The sequence below is a fragment of the Saccopteryx leptura genome, chromosome 5 (assembly GCF_036850995.1).
Source record: "Saccopteryx leptura isolate mSacLep1 chromosome 5, mSacLep1_pri_phased_curated, whole genome shotgun sequence".
NCBI classification, from domain to species: domain Eukaryota; kingdom Metazoa; phylum Chordata; class Mammalia; order Chiroptera; family Emballonuridae; genus Saccopteryx; species Saccopteryx leptura.
In genome coordinates, this window is record NC_089507.1 from 81,384,061 (window position 1) to 81,403,913 (window position 19,853).

The window sequence follows — 19,853 nt, forward strand, 5'->3', positions numbered from 1 at the left end:
TTTGAGACCTTTTAAAAATTGTTCTTTATGCCCTGGCCAGATAGCTCAATTGGCGCAGAGGTCGCTGGTTCAGTCCCTGGTCAGGGCACATACAGGAACAGATCAATGTTCCTGAGTCTGACTCTCTCTCTGCCTCTCTCTCTCTTCCTCCCTTCCTCTTTCTCTAAAATCAATAAAGTTAAAAAAAAAATGTTTTGGGCTACTTGGAGTGATATTCATTCAGGTGAATTGCTTTCTTTCCCTTCAGCTACCTTATCCACAGCAGGGTGGCATGTTGGTTTGGGTCTTCCAAACAGCTAAACTATCATGAAATCCTCGCTAAGCTAGGTGAAGTTAATAGCACCAGTAGATTGTTCTTTACTTGTCATCATTGTCCTTTGCTCTTCAAATAAGATAATTGCAAGTTCCTCCTACATTTTACATTCTGAATTCACTAGTAGTCATATCTAGACACTGCTGTTACCAACAACAGTATCACCTTCAGATCTGTGATTTTATCTTACTCCCTCAATTATCATCACTCCTACAATTCTTTGCTCTTCCAGGACATCCATTCCTTCCACTCTACTTCCTTTTGACTATCCAGCAATCATCTCACATCTTTATTTTCTTCCTTATCCAGCCAAGATGCCATGGTTCATCATCATCATCATGCTCTTGCATGAAACATCCTCTCCCTGCCACTCTGCCTTCGGTTGTCCTTGCCTGGCAAAGTTACAAACCTGATCTAATGATCTGCCTACTCTGTTCTCAAATCTGAGCAGTTAAATATGACTGGAAAGGAACCACCCAGCACACTGAGGGGTACTAGTGTAAATTGGAGGGCACAAATCTCAAGAGGGGTCCCAGCATGCCTGGGAAATCCTATTTCATTTTTCTTGTTTATTTGCTCTCCGGTTTCCTCTACAGCTGTTTCACACTTTCTTCCCTCTTCTTATATTTCCAGCCCCTTGACCTTTCTCACTCTCACTGATGAACTGATGGACTTGCTTTTTATTCCACTGAGAAAACAGCTGCAATCAGAAAATAACTTTCTCAACATCTTTGCAACAAATCTACCAATTTACCCTTATCTAGATGCATATACTCTTGCCTTCCTTCTGATTTTAATAAATTTCATTAATGTGAGAAAATATATAACACTTATAAAATTTGTGAAAAGAAATCTAGACAATGGTGGAGAGTTTAGAGTTGAATTTGTGTAAAGTATGTTAGAAAAATAATTCTAGGGTCAAATTCTCCATTTGTGTGCTATATTCCAACTCCTCTCATGTTCTGCAAAAACAGGCATAGCAAAGTAGAAGTTACCACCTGGTTCATCTATAAATAAGGCTTACAAAGTCTTAATAAAGTAAATCCTGGATATTGATCAAACCAATATCATCGAGTTACAGATCATCTATTTACCTTCCACCATGGAAGATGAGAATTTAGCTTCCATTTCTCTCCCTCATCCCTTCTTATAAAAATAAAACTTAAGAAAGCAATCATCTCTACTTTGTCATTCCTTTCTCACTGGTATGTCTCTATCACTGAAACTGTAAGATGCAAGATAACCTGTTAACAACCTCCATGTCAGCATATCAGTCACCAACTCTAAGTCCTATCTTACACACTCCGGCAGCAGGATTTGCACAGTTCATCCTTGCATACTTCTTGGAACACTTTTCCTCACTTCACCTTTAGGATGTCACACTCCCTTGGCTTCCCATATACCTGGTGGGCGATGGCAGACCCAGGAGTCAATAAAACTCAAGGCACTTGCAACAATTTGGGAGAGCCACACCAGAGCATTTTTTGAGCACTTTCTTCATGAGACAGTCTCCAGAGGTGATTCTGGAAGAAAAATATTGTTAATGTCCCTCCTGCCTCCACACCACTGCAATTGAGGGTGTTCCCTTGTCAGGTCCTTGGATGTTGCTCTCTGTTTCCCAGTTTGGCAGCAATAGCTTCATCTTTATTTTCCAGTCCTACCCTACGTGGACCCAGACATATTGTCTGGAAATGTTGAGTGCCCAATAGACTTGGATATTTAAAATAAAATTTAGCCTGACCAAGTGGTGGCGCAGTGCATAGAGCGTCGGACTGGGATGCTGATAAGCCAGGTTCGAGACCCTGAGCTCATCACCTTGAGCATGGGCTCATCTGGTTTGAGCAAAGCTCACCAGTTTGAGCCCAAGGTCGCTGGCTCGAGCAAGGGGTCACTCAGTCTGCTGTAGCCCCCAGTCAAGGCACATATGAGAAAGCAATCAATGAAGAACTAAGGTGTCACAATGAAGAATTGATGTTTCTCATCTTTCTCCCTTCCTGTCTGTCTGTCCCTCTCTCTGATGGTCTCTGTCACCAAATAAATAAATAAATAAATAAATAAATAAATAAATAAATAAATGTAAAAAACCCCAAAATTTACATAGGCCTATTATGTCTTCCATTCTGAACACATAGGGACTTAATGAACAGTGTGCTTGACTAAGTGGTCACTATCCTATAATTTAGGATCTTGTCAATCCAAAAAGAGAACCCAAGTACCTGGACCAGAATTAAATTTATATCCTCTATGCAACCTTTGACTGGCTGCCACTTGGAGAGTGTACCAATGAGGCTGGCCCAACATTGCTTGTAGAGGAAAGAAAGGTACATCACGCCCAGAAATGGTCAGGGTTAGATTCCCCATAAGTCTATATAACCCTCCAAATCTGATCACTGCCCAGGAAGGCATTGAGAAGAAATGATCCCTTCCTGGGGACAGCTGCATTCAGGGACCAAACTGCCTTACTAAGATGTGCGAACCAGAAGGAGGTGAGGGAGGTAGAGTCAGAAATATTTTTTAGTAGCAGGGACTTTTGAAGGTTATTCCAACATGCAACACCACCAGATGTCTGTGGATAGTAGAGACTATAAATTTCTTAAAAATTGGCCCATTGTTGAGTGGGTTTTGTGATAAAAGGTATACTTTTATCAGATTATATTCAAGGGCCACAATATGGAAGAGTAAATGACATTTTCCTCTACTGCAGAGGAAGGTGCCACCTCTATTTTCCAAGGCTGTTCACTACAATATCTTAGAAAGAGTGTCCAGATGGGGGCACACAGTTGCTTCTGTTCACAAGGTGTGCAGAAACACAAGATACTCATGTCTCCCAGCAGGTACCTGAGTACAAAATTAACACCAGAAGCAATGATAATTATATATGTATGCATACATGTGTTAACTAATTAGAAGATAGAGGAAACAAATGGATTAATTATTAAAATTAATATCATCAAAATAAGAAATAAATGAGTCTGTGGCTGTGATACCCTGAGAACACAGTAAGTGGCATTTATGTTGTTTTCCAACCGAAAGTTCATATCCTATATCTAACCATGATTGTAAAACCCAAACTGTAAAATAACTGACAGGTATGCTTCAACAATATTATTCTGTCAAGAAAGAAAAAGAAAGACTGAGGAACAATTCACTAAAGGAAAGTAAGTCATGACCAACTACAGAAAGTGACCCTGGACTGGATCCTATACCAAGAAAGAAAAAGGTTGTTACAAAGGACATTACTGGGACAATTGACAAGTTGAAATATGAACTTTAAATTAAATAATAGCTTTTTATCAATTCTAAATTTTTTTAGTTCAATTACTATAATGTTTATATAAGAGAATACTTTTGTGGAAAATATACACTAAAGGATGAAGGTGAAGGGGCATGATAAACGCAACATACCTCCAAATAGTCAGGGAAAAATACATATTTATATCAAGAAAGAGAATAATAAAATATGGCAAAATGTTGAAAATTGGTGAATGTGGGTAAGGGGAATGTGAGAACCCTTAACACTATTTTTGCAACTTTTCTTTAAATTTGAATGTTTTCAAAATAAAAAACAAAGGGATTTAAAATAAATACTTGAGAATAAACATTAGAAATGTTCATAATATCTATGAATAAAATTTTAAAACTCTACTAAAGGACACAAAAGGATTCTTGAGTAACTAAAAGACATATCGTAGAATGAAATTACTCATGAAAGTGTCAATTCTCCTTAAGTGCAAAAAATGTAATGTGATTTCAATTAAGATACAAACAGCAAAAATGAAAAAAAACACAGCAAAAATGGTAGAAAATTCTTTTTTAAATACCACATTGAATATTAAACTGCATTATAAAGCTACAATTGAGTAGAGCTACATGACCAGGTAGACCGCTCAATGGACTAAGTTCAAAAACCAAAAATGCATCAAAATATACATGCAAATTTTGACCCAGCAATACTAATTGTAGGATTTTTTCAACAAGGTAAATATTTGCATGTGCGCAAAATAACATGTATAACATCATTCATTATAACATATTAGTAATAGCAAAAGATTGGAAATAGCCTAAATGCCCATTAATAGGGGACCAATAAGATGAATTATGATCCTTCCACCCAATGGAATTCTATTCATCCCTAAAGAAAAATGAGGACATTCTTTCTCTGTGTACTGATAACAAATGACCTCCTAGATGCAAAGCAGTGTGGTTAGTATACCACCACATACTTTTTAAAAAAGGGGTGGGGAGGATTTACCTGTATCTGTATCTCTGGAAGGATATGTTGAGGTTGATAGCAAACAAAGAGTGGCAAAGAGACTTCAAAATATTATCTTTATTATTGATACTGCTCATATCAGAGAATGCAACTAAGATATGAGTCAACAGTGGGTTTTCCAATACCAAACCCCAGAAGCAAGCAGTCTCATCCACCTGAGTGGGGGGTCCATAAGCCTCCTATGTGGAAGCCTCCCCTATACATTTTCCAATATGGAATTGCAGAGCAAGTTTTGTTGGAGTCATCTTGGCTCTCTAAATAAAGGAGAGGAGGGAGAGGGCTGAGTTCCACAAACCAGCTTTTCTCCCAAACTCATCAATCAGGTAACTCACTGCATTCTGAGGGGAGAAGAAAGAGATAGGATCAAAGGCCAGGAGAGTTAGGGAAAAATCCTCTTTGTATACACCTTGTGGCTGAGCAAGAAGAATGCTCCCCACCTCCTGCCCCAGGGTAGACAAGAAACTAATAACTCTGAAGGCCTTTAGGAACAAGTACTAGACAACTGGCCCCGTGGACTGACAAAGACCATAAACTGAACTCCCGTTTCTATTTTTAAAATTTAAACCATGAGATTATAGTCTCTATACAAACATCTCCACGTGATTCTGAGCAGATTATTGAGAACTGCCAAAAAAGGATGAAAGGAACAAGACTGAACACGTGTATCATTTGCTTCACAGCTGGTGAAGAAATGGAATTTTACCTAATTTGATAATTAGAAAATTAGATACAGGGGGTCCTAGGGTTATGACATATTTCCATTCCTACAACAGTGACAATAACCCAAATTTTGGTGTGAGTCGAAACACACTCTAGCCTAAATCACTTACCTATCCTTTTTTTTTTTTTTTTTTTTTTTTTTGTACTTTTCTGAAGCTGGAAACGGGGAGAGACAGTCAGACAGACTCCCGCATGCGCCCGACCGGGATCCACCCGGCATGCCCACCAGGGGCGACGCTCTGCCCACCAGGGGGCGATGCTCTGCCCCTCCGGGGCGTCGCTCTGCCGCGACCAGAGCCACTCTAGCGCCTGGGGCAGAGGCCAAGGAGCCATCCCCAGCGCCCTGGGCCATCTTTGCTCCAATGGAGCCTTGGCTGCGGGAGGGGAAGAGAGAGACAGAGAGGAAGGGGGGGGGGTGGAGAAGCAAATGGGCGCTTCTCCTATGTGCCCTGGCAGGGAATCGAACCCGGGTCCCCTGCACGCCAGGCCGACGCTCTACCGCTGAGCCAACCGGCCAGGGCCACCTATCCTAATACAGTTGTAAAATCATAATCTAGAACGTAAAAACACAACTAAGCCACAGAAAAAGGAAAAGGACATAAATATACTGTACTGTACACTGTACTGTAATAACAGAAAAAATGACCCAAAAAATGAATGTAAAAAAAATTCTTACCTTTATTCCAAACTAGTTCGCCCATGTGGTCTGTAAGTATGACCCTACTGGCATAAGCTGAAACACATCTCAATTTTTTTAAGTTTTTATGGAAGAGAGCATCGTAAACCCAAAATGTCATATGCCAAGACTGTCATAACTTGAGGACCCCTAGTAGTTAGAATTTTTTTTTGATACAAAAGCAAGTAACCGAACCAGAAAGTATGACCTCTCCAGTCATGATTTTGGTCCTTTTACATGAAATGTGTTATCTGCCCATCAGGAGACCATACAGTGCAAGAGGGCAGCTGCAGACTTGGTGTATGAAAAATCGTGGATCTAGAGAGGGACACAGTGTGACCAGTAGACACCTCCCCAGTGCCTGAGGTTCTTACAGAGTGGGTACATAGCCTCACGGATGCCCTCCCTTTCCTCCTCTGACTTCCTTCTATGGCTTTGTTGTATAGGTTCCCAGGTTATGAACGAGGTCGGTTCTGTAGGTGTGTTCTTAAGTTGCATTTGTTTAAGTTGGAACAGGTACATTTACCCATTAAATCAACTTAGATGTTTATTTTAACATAGTATTTGTTTTTACCTTTCTGTGCATATAAATACTTAAACATTCTCAAATACAACCTTAAACAATCTTGGATGATGCAGAAGATGATGGACTTGTTGGAGAGGGCGAGACTGGTATTTGTCAGGATTTGATTCTGCTGCTGGAGTCAGTTTCTTGAAGGAGGCATCAAGGGAGGTTTGTACAGAGCTTTTCTTTTTCTCATCATAAATGGCCCTGTAGACCCTCAGGCCTTCAGTAACTGTACAGTCTACTTTGCTGAACCTCTTTGTATAAGGGTCTTGTTCCTCTTAATTTTGCCATTCTTGCTTTAATGAGACAAAAGCATCAGCTAACTCTTTTGTAGAAACATTTTTCAGTTCCGGAGTTTCTAGGTCCCTGTTTTCTTCCTTAAATGCTATCATCTGCGGTTGTAGTTCCATAAGGTCTTCATTGATTAGTTCTTTGTAATGGGAGTTGGGTAACTCTATGATATCATTTTCACTGATGTCCAACTGCAGTTGATTACCAATACCCTTATGGCACTCTGCTCCTAAGTATGAGTTGTGCATAAGTCAGATGTTTATAACTCTGGGACTTACTGTATTTGAAGCAGTGTAGTGTATATTTGGTTCTGAGTTTCCCAGTTAGGGTAGAGGAAGCAGAAGAATAAACTATGTGGCCCTGGCCAGTTGGCGCAGTAGTAGAGCTAGCCTGGCGTTGGATGTCTTGGGTTCGATTCCTGGTCAGGGCACACAGGATAAGTAACCATCTACTTCTCCTCCCCCTCCTCCTTCTCTCTCTCTTCCCCTCCTGCAGCCTTGGCTCGACTGGTTCAAGCATATCAGCCCCAGGCACTGAGGATAGCTCCTTGGAGCCTCTGCCTCAGGTGCTAAAAATAGCTTATTGCAAGCATAACCCCAGATGGGCAGAGCATTGGTCCCAAACAGGGGTTGCTGAGTGGATCCCAGTCAGGGCGCATGCAGGAATCTGTCTATCTCCCCTCCTCTCACTTGGAAAAAAAGAAAATAATGAATAAACTATGTGTCAATGAATAAAAAGAAGAAGAAAAGTGGTCATAACAGAAACAGCAGGTGTAAAAGAAATAACAAAGGATATTAAAAAACAACAACAACATAGCATAGAAGTGGTTTATGGTGGCAAATTACTGCCTTGGACGGATCATGTACCTCAGTCTCCCAACCCCTTTATACTCCAGTGTAAACAGTGGCAGGTCCCTGGATCAAAGAAGTTTTGAAATAAAGTTTTCCTTGTCCATGTAAAACAGAGGGAGAAAGAAGCAAAACAGTTAACTTGTAATGAAGCTAAAATTGAAATAACACTTATATTCTGATGTGTTGACCCTGAGAAGTTAATACTTGTCAAAAAGGACTCCTTGTGGTTCAATGGGCCCAAACTCATAATCAGAGTCTAGTAGTGCTTGTTTACAGAGGGTCTCTCACCAACGCTGCATTACAGGGAAAAGCTACAGACTGGACTGCCTCAGCTCCTGCACTGTTCTTGCTGTTTGAGCTGACCCTTATAAAGGAGTTCCTGAAATTATATTTCAACCAATGGCCTCAGACAAGCCCTATCCAATCAGAGCTGTGCAGCTATATCCTCATTTGCATTTTTACTAATCAGAGTGGCTCCAAAATAACCAATGAAGATATACAATTCTGACTAATCATGACACTGCAGTTTGGACCAACCAAACTGTGGAAATATGGATTCTTCATTTGCATAAAGAATGGACCAATCAGGAGCTAAGAGGAGTACTTTTAAGTGGGCATCCCTATATTTCCTCCAAAGGCTGTGTTTTCTCAATTTATAAACTGTTCACCTTAATAAAATATTACCTTTATCCACACCCCAGATTGTAGATTCCTGTTGGCTTTGGATTGATCACATCGACTTTTTGTTAATAAATGATATATTCTTTCTAAATTTGTAATGTTAAAATGTTCTTTTGCACTTAATTGAGATCCTACCTGGGTAACTCAGTTGATTAGAGCACTGTCCTGATACACTAAGGTTGCAGGTTCTATCCCGTCAGAACAAATACAAGATTCAACCAATGAATGCTTAAATAAGTGGAATAACAAATCAGTGTTTCTCTCTCATCAATAAATAAAAATTTTTAAAAAGAAAAGCACTTAATAGAAACTATTTTTCTGTAAATATTTTTATATTTTTTCTATTATCTTTTCTAGTTGCTTTTATTTTTCTCACTTGTCAAAATAAAAATATTGGGAAACTTGCCTCCCCAATTTTAGAAATACAAATTTACTGATCCATGAAATACAATAACCTGGGAAGCATCGGTCTAAAATGCCTGACAAAGGGGTACCACAGAATTTTAAATTCAATGCCAATAAAATAAATGTGTTCAAAACATATCATGGTTAAAAGATACTTCAAAAATAACTTCACAGGGGAGCAGCTTAACAAGTGTAAAAATGATCCTTTTAAATTGCAAATGATGTGTAAACATGTCATTTCTCAAAAATTAAACAGGAAGAGTTAATGGAAGATCTATCTGTTATTTTTAAATCTGTTATTAAAGACTTCTGGTTTCATAAATCTTTTTCTTTAATAATTTTAACAATCATTCTTCAAAAACCTAAAATAGTGATTTACTTTTATTTCAATTTCAGTAAAATCAGAGAAAAAATATTAATGCAAAGTCTAAAACTTATCATTCCTGTGGTCAGAAAAGTTGTATTTTACCCACAAGTGGTAATTTTGCCAACAATGTCATAAGTCTCCATACTTCCCTTCTGATATATTTTAGATTTCAAGACTACATTACTAAACATTTGTGAACTTACTCATCTGCATCTCTTGCTCCCTAGATAAATTTCAAAAACAGTAGACCAAAAGTCTAATACCATGATATGAGTGTAATTCTTACAGGATTAGAAAAATGACCTCGATATCAATATAGAATTATGGTATTCAAATATAATTCAGCCTGGCCTGAGGTGGTGCTGGTTTAGAGCGTCAGACTGGAATGCTGAGGTTGCCAGTCTGAAACCCCGGGCTTGCCTGGTCAAGCCACATATGAGAAACATTCAGTGACCAACTAAATGTGAAGCAACTGTGAGTAGATACTTCTTGTCCTCCCCCCCACCCCCGCTCTCTCTCTCTCTCTGTAAAATCAATAAACAAAATCTTTAAAAAAAATTTTTTTAAGAAAGAAAGAACTCAGAAATTTCTTGGTTCACCATTTCTAAAGTGTTTCTATTAAGTGCTTTTCAATAAAAAAGGTTTTAAAATCTGGCAAGTTTAACCTGACCTGTGGTGGTGCAGTGGATAAAGCATTGACCTAGAACTAGAACACTAAGGTCACCTGTTCAAAACCCTGGGCTTGCCTGGTCAGGCACATACAGGAAGCAACTGCTATGAGCTGAGGCTTCATGCTTCTCTCTCTCAAAAAAAAAAAAAAAAAATCAGTAAGTAAAGTCTGGCAAGGTTAGAATATCCTAAATAATGTTTCTGTCCCTTGGAAATTCACATACACATTGGCACATTAAAAGTTATAAGCAGTCCTGGCCCTGGCCGGTTAGCTCAGTGGTAGAGCGTTGGCCTGGCGTGCAGGAGTCCCGGGTTCGATTCCCAGCCAGGGCACACAGGAAAAGTGCCCATCTGCTTCTCCACCCCTCCCCCTCTCCTTCCTCTCTGTCTCTCTTTCCCTCCCAAAGCCAAGGCTCCATTGGAGCAAAGTTGGCCCAGGCGCTGAGGATGGCTCTGTGGCCTCTGCCTCAGGTGCTAGAATGGCTCTGGTTGCAAAAGAGCAATGCCCCAGATGGGCAGAGCATTGCCCCCTGGTGGGCACACCGGGTGGATCCCAGTCGGGCACACACAGGAGTCTGTCTGACTGCCTCCCCATTTCCAGCTTCGAAAAAATGCAAAAAAAAAAAAAAAAAGTTATAAGCAGTCCTGCATTAAGGAAACCTCTTTATCTAGGTGCAAAGTTTCCCAAACTTCTTTTAGCATTTAACATTTGTGAATGAAATACACTCTGGAAAACAATGATCTAGTAAACCTATTGGTTGAAAAATTAGGACCAGAGAAAGGTTAAGACTGTTCAAGATTACTCAAGTAGGTAGCAGCAGTCAGGACCAGAACCCAGACCTTCTGGATCCCTGTTTCAGGGTACTTTCTATTATGACATGCTGCCTTTCTTTCACCTCGTAAAAACCTTGGAAATTATTATGAAAACCCTGGTACATAAATGAAACACAGAAAACCCATGTGGATATAAAGTATGTTCTTATCAATTTTCATGCTTTTCCAGTTAATATAGAACATTTAAAAAATCTTGCAGGTATGTGGATAAATAAGGAAGAGGGAGGCTTGTAACTGGTAGAATGGGGAAGTTGCTTTTTCCTTGGGTTACTGTTATTCAGATTATATGTTATATGTATGAAAAAATGAGACAAAGACAATAGCTTCTAAGTAACACATTGAAGCCCTCTGTATCTAAGGATCAAGTGATAATGAAGTGTGAACTTGGATACTCTGAGATTATCTGGAGCATATGTCTGACAACTCATTCTTAGAATGCGAAACAGTACACTGTACAATGCAAACTATCCACAAAACTGGTTCATGCTTATTTAGTAATTACTAATACTTTTTTTTTTTTTTGTATTTTTCTGGAGTTGGAAACGGGGAGGCAGTCAGACAGACTCCTGCATGCACCCTACCGGGATCCACCCGGCATACCCACCAAGGGGCAATGTTCTGCCCATCTGGGGCGTCGCTCTGTTGCAACCAGAGCCATTCTAGTGCCTGAGGCAGAAGCCATGGAGCCATCCTCAGCGCCCGGGCCAACTTTGCTCCAATGGAGCCTTGGCTGCAGGAGGGGAAGAGAGAGACAGAGAGGAAGGAGAGAGGGAGCGGTGGAGAAGCAGATGGGCGCTTCTCCTGTGTGCCCTGGCCGGGAATCGAACCCAGGACTCCTGCACGCCAGGCCGACGCTCTACCACTGAGCCAACCGGCCAGGGCTACTTTTTTTTTTAACCCTCTACTTCTTTTTTTTTAACTTTTTAAAAATTCATTTTAGAGAGGAGAGAGAGTGAAACAAAGAGAGAGAGAGAGAGAGAGAGAGAGAGAAACGGGAGAGGAGCAGGAGGCATCAACTCCCATATGTGCCCTGACCAGACAAGTGCAGGGTTTTGAACTGGCGACCTCAGTGCTCCAGGTCGACGCTCCATCCACTGCGCCACCACAGGTCAGACCCCTAATATCTTAAAATAGACTTCCTTTAGAAATTTGTTAACCTGAATTTAACAAACATTAGTTTAAAAAAATACTCTTTAAAAGTTTTTTTAAAAAATAATTGTAGCATTAAGTGTCTATGTTAGAATAGAATTAGTCACCCACTTCCTATTAGTTTGGAATATTGTGATGGTTAATTATAGTGTATCTAAATTTTTTCCATTGGTTCCTTGATAAAGGCCTTAGTGATCCATTCTGTAACAATCAGTTAAGAAAAACAAACAGACTTTCAATTTTATTATTTTTATTTTGTAGAAACTACATCTGAGAGATAGTTATTAAGACACTTTTGTAAAAGCTTTTAATAAATAAATACATCTTCAAATTATCACACATAAAAATCTTGTATTGGTTAGAGTAGAATTTAAGAACAGTCTTCACATTATACATATAATTAATGACAGAAGTGGTTAGTGACACTTCGTTCAAAAGATGTGCAATTTTTTTTTTTAGGTGAGAGAAGGAAAGATAGTGAGGCAGACTCCTGCATGCGCCCTGACTGGGATTCACCTGGCAACCTCATCTTGGGCCAATGCTCGAGTACTAAGCTATTTTCAATGCCTGAGGCTGACAAGCTTGAACCAGCACCCGGGGCCAGACTCGAATCAATTGAGTCACTGGCTACGGGAAGGGAAGAGTGAGAGAAGGAGGAGAGGAAGGGGGTTAGAAGCTGATGATCACTTCTGTATGCCCTGACCAGGAATTGAATCCAGGACATCTGTACACCGGGCTGACAATCTATCCACTGAGCCACCAGCCAGGGCCAAAAGATGTGCAATTTAATATTTGTAACTTCAGCATCCCCTATTTCTGATATTTTAACTATTTTTCTTTGTGTATTTTTCTTTTTAATAATTTTTTCCCATTCAGACTATTTTTAAATTGCAGAGGAAGACTTATATTTAAAATTTCTTTATAGCTGCATGGTACCTCTATTTAATCATGTACAGACATAATCCTGTCCTTGTTCCTTTAAACTTCTATTGCAGACAGAATTTTAATGGTCTCTTTTCCCTAATGTTTCTTCCATGACTATATTAGTTACACGGCAAAAGAAATTTTTCAACATTATTAAGCATACTAATCAGTGATCTTAAGATGGAGTATGTAGGTAGGCCTAACGTAATCATGCAAGCCACAAAAAAAGCATAGTTTTCTCCAGCTGGTAGAAGTGGGAGTAAGAGACATTCCAAGTGTGAGAAGCATTTAATGTGCTATTATTCCTGCCTTTGAAAATAAAGCAGGAAATCTGGTAAGAAATATGAACAATCTTTGGGAGCTGAGAGCTACAGTTCACGAGGAAATGGGAACCACTATCCTACAACCATGGACTACACGCTGCCAACAGCCTGAAGGAGCTTCTAGCTACTATTCTCAAAAAGAATAATACTGATCTATTATAAAGCAATAACTTCACCCTCATTTTAAAAACTGATACCTTTCTACACATGATTGGACAGGGGGGAATGAAGAAATGAGAATAGGCAAATTTTGGAAACTTAAAATAGTATTGGTAAGATTTTTGTCATCTGAGACTTATTAAAATATGTGCTTCAAGGATCATATAGAGATTTTTTTTCTATGAACTGGTTGCTGCTAACCTAAAATTGGCCTTATCTGCATTGTCCATAAATGTGTATTACTTTGACTTAGAGGTATCAAATAAAAAGAACCAGAAGAGCCCAAACAAGCTTGAAAAAGAACATATTTGGTTCAAGACCTAGTGCAAAGTTACAGTAGTTAAGACAGTGTGAGATTGGCACAAGGAAATACAAATAGAGCAATGGAACAGAATAGTCAGAAAAAGTTTATGACAGATAACAATGCACGTCTATAAGGCAATAAATAGGTTTTCAATAATTGGTTTGGGACATTTATATAGTTTTATGGAACAAAATAAAACTTGGTCCCTACAACATAATATACAACATGTAATGTGAATATATACATCACATTTCTTAATGTGTAAAATAAAACTTTTAAAGGGGATCCAAGATGGCGATGGAGCTTCTCACCTCTCTGGGGAGAAACAGAATTGGAGTATCCAGCAGTGGCTGAGGGGTTAGGCTCTGGAGTTGAGGCCACTTTCCCTGTAGTGAGCTTCTAACCAAGAGACCAATCCCCTCCCCAGGTAGGGGGTCCCACTAACAATGTTCTCTTTACCTCAGTTGCCCTAAGCTACCGAGCTTGCAACTTGTGGAGGGGTTGGTGGGGTGAGGCCAATCTGAGCTCACACTAGAGTCTTTCTACAGAAGACTCTGTGGGAAGACCAGGCAGCTGCAAGAGGAGGTGGAGCAGCTGAAAAGGAGAGGCAAATCTTACAGAGCTTGGGGCTTTTATGGAGCTCCTGTCAGCTCTAAGCAGGAGGAATTCAATCTTTATACACAGGCTGGCTCCTCCCAAACACCTTCAGGCACATAAAATACAGACACAAACAGTGAACAGAGTGGTAGTTCCAGACACGTAGTCCATGGTGGGTTATAAACAACATCTGACATCAACCCATGCCCAAACTCTGCCCAAGACCCAGAACCAACACAACCAGTTGTGTTTGGTGCAGTTGCAGATTATACCAACACTAGACTCAGATAGCCACACAAGTGGCATGCCCAAAGAGGATGTCCAGCAGCCACCAGACCCTGCTGAGAATAACTATGCCCCAAGGACAGACATTGCACAGTGTCTAATACACATGATCAAGGTTGACCCTCAGAGCCAGCCAGCCTGAAGAGATAACTCCAACCACAAAAGGCCAACAGCATTCAAGACTCACAGACAACAGGAGGGTAAATATAACCCTCAAGAAACATTCCTAGAGCAAGAAGCTCCCTTGGCCTGGAGGTTAGTACCACTGGCCCCACCTTCCTCATAAAAACATTACAACAAAACTTGGGAGTCAGAGAAGAGCTACCTAATTCACAGACAAAATGGGAAGACAAAGAAATATCCCCCAAATAAGTCAACAAGAGAAATACCTAGAAAAAGAATTAAATGAAATGGAAGCAACCAAACTATCAGACATAGAGTTTAAAATAAAAGTTATCAGGATGCTCAAGGATCTTAGAGTAAGAATGAATGATCTCAGTGAGAACTTAAACAAAGAGACAGTAGGCATTAAAAAGGACATTGAAACCATAAAAAAGAACCAGTCAGAAATAAAGACTGCACTGGAAGGAATCAACAGCAGGCTGGATGAGCAGAGGATCAACTCAGTGATTTAGAGGACAAGATAAACATAAGCACAGAAGCAAAGCAGCAAAAAGAAAAGAGGCTCAAGAAGGCTGAGGAAACTCTAAGAGAGCTCTGTGACAACATGAAGAGAAACAATATCTGCATCATAGGGGTTCCTGAAGGAAAAGAGAATGAACAAGACATAGAAAACTGGTTTGAAGAAATCATAGCTGAACACTTCCCTAAATTGGTGAAGGAAAAAGTTACACAAGTGCAAGAAGCACAGAGAGTCCCATTAAAGAGGAACCCAAGAAGGTCTACACAAGACACACCATAATTAAAATGCCAAAGGTAAGAGACAAAGAAAGAATCCTAAAAGCTGCAAGAGAAAAGCAATTAAGTACAAAGGAGCCCCCATCAGGCTGACATCTGACTTCTCAACAGAAATACTTCAGGCCAGAAGAGATTAGCAAGAAATATTCAAAGTGATAAAAACTAAGAATCTATGACAAAGACAACTTTATCCAGCAAAGCTATCATTTAAAATTGAAGGAGAAATAGAATTTCCCAGACAAAAAAAGGCTAAAGGAATTGATTACCATCAAACTAGGATTGCAAGAAAAGTTAAAGGCTTCTTATAAGAGGAAAAGAAAGAAGAAATCAAGAGAAAGAAGATTATAGGTTGAAAAATAAAATGGTAATAAATAAGTATATATCAATAACCTTAAAAGTAAATGGATTAAATGTTCCAATCAAAAGACAAAGGGTAGCTCAATGCATAAGAAAACAAGACCCATATATAGGCTACCTATAAGAAGCCCACCTCAGAACAAAAGATATACACAGACCGAAAGTAAAGGGATGGAAAAAAATATTCCATACAAATGGAAATGAAAAAAAAAGTTGTAGTAGCAATACTTACATTGGATAAAATAGTTTTAAAACAAAGGCTATATAGTCTGACCAGGCAGTGGTACAGTGGATAGAGTGTCAGCCTGGGAAACAAGAGGACCCAGGTTCAAAATCCTGAGGTTGCCAGCTTGAGAGCATACTCATCTGGCTTGAGCACAGGCTCACCAGCTTGAGTAGAGGGCCACTGGCTTGATCGTGGGATCATAGACATGACCCCAGGGTCACTGGCTTGAGCCCAAAGGTCACTGGCTTGAAGCCCAAGGTCACTGCCTTGAGCCCAAGGTCACTGGCTTGAGCAAGGGGTCACTGGCTCAGCTGCAGCTCCCTGGTCAAGGCACATATGAGAAAGCAATCAAAGAACAATTAAAGTGCCACAACAAAGAATTGATGCTTCTCACCTTTCTCTGTTCCTGCCTGTCTGTCCCTATCTGTCCCTCTGTCTCTTTCACTAAAAAAAAAAAAAGCCTATAGTAAGGGACAAAGAAGGTCACTACTTAATGATAAAGGAAGCAATACAACAAGATAAAACTGTTGTAAATAGTTATGTACTCAGTATAAAAGCACCTAAATACATAAAGCAGATTTTGATGGACATAGAGAGATTAACAGCAATACAATAATAGTAGTGGATTCTAATACCTCACTGACATCAATGGATAGAACCTTCAGAGAGAAAATCAACAAAGAAACAGTGGCCTTAAGCGACATACTAGAATAACTGGATTTAATTGATATCTTCAGAACCTTTCAACCCAAAGCAGCAGAATATACATTCTTTTCAAGTGCACATGGTACATTTTCTAGGATAGACCATATGTTAGGACACACACAAAATATTTAACAATAAGTTTAAAAAGATTGAAATATTATCAAGCATCTTCTCTACCACAATGGCATGAAACTAGAAATTAACTACAATAGAAAAAGTGAAAAACATTCAAACACCTAAAAGCTAAATAACATGTTATTAAGTAACAAATGGGATAACAATGAGATCAAGGAAGAAATCAAAAATTTTCTTGAAACAAATAAAAATGAACATACAACAACCCAAAATCTATGGGACACAGCAAAAGCAGTCCAGAGAGGGAAGTTCATAGCATTACAGGCATACCTCAATAAGAAACAAAACAAAACAAAAAATACCTCAAGTAAAAAATCTAACCCTAGGCCCTGGCTGGTTGGCGCAGCGGTAGAGCATCGGCCTGGCGTGCAGGAGTCCCGGGTTCGATTCCCCGCCAGGGCACACAGGAGAAGCACCCATCTGCTTCTCCACCCCTCCCCCTCTCCTTCCTCTCTGTCTCTCTCTTCCCCTCCTGCAGCCAGGGCTCCAGTGGAGCAAAGATGGCCCGGGCGCTGGGGATGGCTCTGTGGCCTCTGCCTCAGGCGCTACAATGGCTCTGGATGCAACAGAGCAATGCCCCAGAGGGGCAGAGCATCGCCCCCTGGTGGGCATGCTGGGTGGATCCCGGTCGGGCGCATGCGGGAGTCTGTCTGACTGCCTCCCCATTTCCAGCTTCGGAAAAATAAAAAAATAAAAAATTTAACCCTACACCTAAAAGAACTAGAAAAGGAACAACAAACAAAGCCCAGAAGAAGTCAAAGGAAGAAAACAATAAACATCAGACTGGAAATAAGTGACATAGAGACTAAAAAAAATATAAGAGATCAATGAAACCAAGAGCTGGTTCTTTGAAAAAGTAATCAAGATTGATGAACCTTTAACTAGACTCATAAAGAAAAAAAAGAGAGAGGACCTAAATAAGTAAAATTAGAAACGAAAGAGTAGAAGTAACAACTAACACCACAGCAATACAAAGGATTGTAAGAAAATACTATGAATATCTATATGCCAAAAAACTGGACAACCTGGCAAAACAAATAAATTCCGAGAAACATACAATCTTCTAAAACTGAATCTAGAAGAATCAGAAAACTTAAGCAAGCTAATTATAACAAATGAAATTGAAACAGTTATCAAAAAACTCCCAGCAAACAACAGCCCTGGACTGGATGACTTCACAGGTAAATTTTACCAAACATTCAAAGCACTAACACCTATCCTTCTCAAGTAGTTCCAAAAAACTAAAGGAGAGGGAAGACTTCCAAGCTCATTTTTCAAGGCATGCATTATCCTAACTCCAAAACCAGATAAAGATGCTACAAGGAAAGAAAATTATAGGCTAATATCCCTGATAAACATAGATGATAAATGCCTCAACAAAATATTAGCAAACCAAATCCAGCAATATATTAAAATGATCAAATACCATGATCAAATGGAATTTAGTCCAGGGATGCAAGGCTGGTATAATATTTGCAGATCAATAAATGTGATACATCACATAAACAAAAGGAAGGAGAAAAATCACATGATTATATCAACAAACACAGAAAAAGCATTTGAAAAAATGCAGCACCCATTAATGATCAAAACTCTCAGCAAAGTGGGAATACGGGGAACATACCTCAACATGATAAAGGCCATCTATGAGAAACCCACAGCCAACATCATACTCAATGGGTAAAAATTAAAAGCAATCCCCTTAAGATCAGGAACAAGACAGAGGTGCCCCCTTTCACCACTCTTATTCAACATAGTTCTGGAAGTCCTAGCCACAGCAATCAGACAAGAAGAAGAAATAAAAAGCATCCCAATCGGAAAGGAAGCAGTAAAACTGTCATTATTTACTGATGACATGATACTGTACAAACAAAACCCTAAAGTCTCCACCAAAAAACTACTAGACCTCATAAATGAGTTGGGCAAAGTGGCTGGATATAAAATTAATATTCAGAAATAATGGCATTTTTATACACCAATAATGAACTGTCAGAAAGAGAAATTAAAACAATCCTGCTTACTGTTACAACAAAAAAAAAATAAAGTACCTAGGAATAAATTTAACCAAGAAGTTAAAAGATTTATATTCAGAAAATTATGACATTGATAAAAGAAAGTGAGGAAGATACAAACAAGTGTTCATGGATAGAAAGAATTAACATCATTAAACTTTTCATACTACCCAAAGCAATCTATAAATTCAGTGCAATTCCTATCAAAATACCAATGGCATATTTCACAGATCTAGACTTAATATTTCAAAAATTTATATGGAACCAATTTATATGGAACCCAAAAAAATGACCCCAAATAGCCTCAGAAACCTTGATAGAAAAACAAAATTAAAGGTATCACACTACCTGATATCAAGTTATACTATAAGGCCATTGTAATCAAAACAGCCTGGTACTGGCATAAGGACAGGCATATAGATCAATGGAACAGAACTGAGAACCCAGAAATAAATCCATACCATTATGGTCAATTAACATTTGACAAAGGAGGCAAGAGCACACAATGGAGTAAATACAATATCTTCAATAAATGGTATGAGAAAAATTGGACAGGTACATGGAAAAAAAAGAAGAAAGAAAGAAAGAAGAAAAGAAGGAAAGAAAGAAAAAAGAAAGAAAAAGAAACTAGACCATCAACTTACACCATTCACAAAAATAAACTCAAAATGGTCACAAAACCATAAAAATCTCAAAAGAAAAAATAGGCAGTAAAAAGTTCAGACAACACTTTTAGCAATTTTTTGCTGATATATCTCCACAGGCAAGGGAAATAAAGGACAAAATAAACAAATGGGACTACATCAAACTAAAAAGCTCTTGTACAGCAAAAGAAACCATTAACAAAATTAAAAAAAAAACACTCTATGGGAGAACATATTTGCTAATACATCTGATAAGGGTTTTTTTTTTGTTGTTGTTGTTTTTACAGAGACAGAGTGAGAGTCAGAGTGAGGGATAGACAGGGACAGACAGACAGGAACGAAGAGAGATGAGCATCAATCATCAGTTTTTCGTTGCAACACCTTAGTTGTTCATTGATTGCTTTCTCATATGTACCTTGACCGTGGACCTTCAGCTGATGGAGTAACTCCTTGCTCGGGCCAGCGAC